Below are 2,580 nucleotides of genomic sequence, written 5' to 3' on the forward strand. Positions count from 1 at the left end.
CAGAGGGGCTCCCCACACTTGCTGATAATGGGGGAGCTGCTGTCCTCACAGGGGGGAGCAGGTAGTACCCTTAAAGGGGGACCAGCCATGGGACGTGGTTGGACAAGACTTTGAATCTTTTGGGGCCGGGGAGATGTAGACCTGGACATGGAGGCTTACACCCTTGGATTCGAGCCTGGGGTCTAAGCAAGCCCCCTCTCTTCCTGGGGTCCTCTTTTGCCTTCCCTGTCCACGGGCTGGACCTGATTCCTGATGTGGCAGAGTTTGAGGGTGACCCCTCCTAGGAATACCAGTGGCTTACTGAGCACCTTGTCAGCAGGATGCGCAGTAGCCTTCCAGGGAGGACCCTACAGGAAGTGGAGACAGGTCTGTGGGGGCCAGCGGCAGCCCACTCAAAGCAAAGTGGGACAGGTGGCCGGCCCTGCTGATTCTAGCTGCTCTGTAAGACATAGAAATGAGGGCTGTGCCCAAAGGTGCTTCCTTCCTGGAAGGTGGGGACGGGATCTGCAGGGGGGGCGGCCAGTGGAGGGCACCTGCAGGGTTTGCACAGGAGCTCAGCACAGGGGGAGTGTTCGTGGCTCCAGCATGCTGACTGTGGGGCTGCATGGGTTTCCAGCTTCTGAAGCCTCAGGCTCCCCTTTGGAAGATGGGGTGCTGATGGCCCCCATCTCTGGGAACAGACATTAGGGAGGTCCTGCTGGCAGACTCCCTCAGGAAGGTCAGGAGGTGGCTGTTGCTTAAAGCAGCCCGGGGCCTGCCCCCTTGACGAAGGTGCACACGTCCATGGCCCCCAACTCTGGGGTCCTGCTGCCAGCCTCTGGCAGTGACCCTCTTCCTGCCCTGTCCACTGCCCCTGTGGATACGTGGTCTTCCTGGAGCTGTTCCTGCAGACGGCAGAGAAGCACTTCATGGTGGGGCACAGGGTCACCTACTAGGTTTTCACCAATCAGCCAGCTGCCGGGCCCCGTGTGCCCCTCCAGGTGGGTCGGAGGGTGGTGGTCCTCATGGTGGACACAGGGTCACTTACTACGTCTTCACTGACCAGCTGGTTGCTGTGCCCCATGTGCCGATCTGGGAGGGCCAGAGGGTGGTGGTCGTTGAGGTCCGCGGCGTCCTGCACTAGCAGGATGTGTCCATGCGGCACAGAGCGATGATCACCGCTTCCGCGAGCAGCGCTTCCTCTGTGACGTGGAAGACCTGGTGTGCGTGGACGTGGATGTTGGAATGAAGTTCTGGGACCACGTGGGCATGGAGATCCTGTTCCCCCTCTTTGGCACCCCACACCCCGGTTTCTACTGGGCAGCCCATGAGGACTTTAGCTATGAGCACTGGCCACAGTCCCAGACCCACATCCCCAGGGACCAGGGCAACTTTTACTACATGGGGGCCTTTTTTGGGGGATTGGTGGTGGAGGTTCCCCGACTGACCTCGGCCTGTCACCAGGCGATGGTGGTCAGCTGGGCCAATGGGATTGAGGCCGTGTGGCCCGATGAGAGCCACCTGAACAGGTACCTGCTGGACCATGGGCCCATGAAGGTGCTGTCCCCTGAAGGACGTGTGGGACCCCCGGCTGCTGGGCTGGCCCCCCCATCATTCCCCGGGACATGAGGAAGCTGAGATCCATGGCTGTGCCCAAGAATCACCAGGACACCCAGAACTCATGAGGGGCTGCCCCCAGAGGCCATGCAGGACCCGCGGCTGCTGGGCTGTCCCCTGGAGGACCTGTGGGACCCGCGGCTGCTGGGCTGTCCCCTGGAGGACCTGTGGGACCCGCGGCTGCTGGGCTGCCCCTGTCATGAAGAAGCTGAGATTCGGGCCATGCCCAAGAATCACCAGGACACACAGAACTCATGAGGGGCTGCCCCCAGAGGCCATGCAGGACCCGCGGCTGCTGGGCTGTCCCCTGGAGGATCTGCGGGACCCGAGGCTGCTGGGCTGGCCCCCCATCATTCCCTGGGTCATGAAGAAGCTGAGATCCATGGCTGTGCCCAAGAATCACCAGGACATCTGGAAGTCACGAGGGGCTGCCCCCGTCTCCATCAGGGGGTGCTGCCTTGAGCGGAGCTGTCAGAGCAGATTCCTACTTCTGTCCCCTTGAGGGAAAGTGTGGAGCCCAGCACTGCTTGCACGGGCACGCCAACGCCCCAGGCACCCCTGTGCACAGGAGGCCTGCCTGGGGGCACACGTTCCTCTCTTTGTGGTCACTACATTTTGATCATTTCGGGGTCATTTGCAACTGTGAACGGCTCCAGTTTTATGTCAGAGGTTTTTCTGTGTCAATGCTGAGCAACCATCTTTAAAAAGAACGATTGAGGGAAAAGGTTTTCTCTCTGGTTCTAAACAGACATTGCCTGTTGGGGCTGGGAGCAGCCCTGTAGCAGCCATGGAGCCAGAACAGGCGCTGGCCGGGTCTTCCCTCCCAGTCCTTACACCTCACCGCAGCCATGGGGCTTCAGGGTCAGGGTGAGCCGAGTCACCTCTCAGACCCCCCAGTGCCCTCACCACCAGAGGCCTTGGCCATGGCCACTAGCTCGGCCTCCAGGAGCGTGGAGCCCTCTGGGCTATATAAGGTTCCTGCCT

General features: G+C 61.0%; 1 pseudogene; it reads left to right on the forward strand.

Annotated features, from left to right (window-relative positions):
- Positions 1-854: 854 nt before the first annotated feature.
- On the forward strand, positions 855-2,098 carry LOC148162350 (histo-blood group ABO system transferase pseudogene; annotated as a pseudogene).
- The last annotated feature ends 482 nt before the right edge of the window (positions 2,099-2,580 follow it).

This window comes from Eumetopias jubatus, unplaced genomic scaffold (genome assembly GCF_037043125.1).
Source record: "Eumetopias jubatus isolate StellerSeaLion01/CBP00866 unplaced genomic scaffold, mEumJub1_p1.0 scaffold_16, whole genome shotgun sequence".
Taxonomy (NCBI): Eukaryota; Metazoa; Chordata; class Mammalia; order Carnivora; family Otariidae; genus Eumetopias; species Eumetopias jubatus.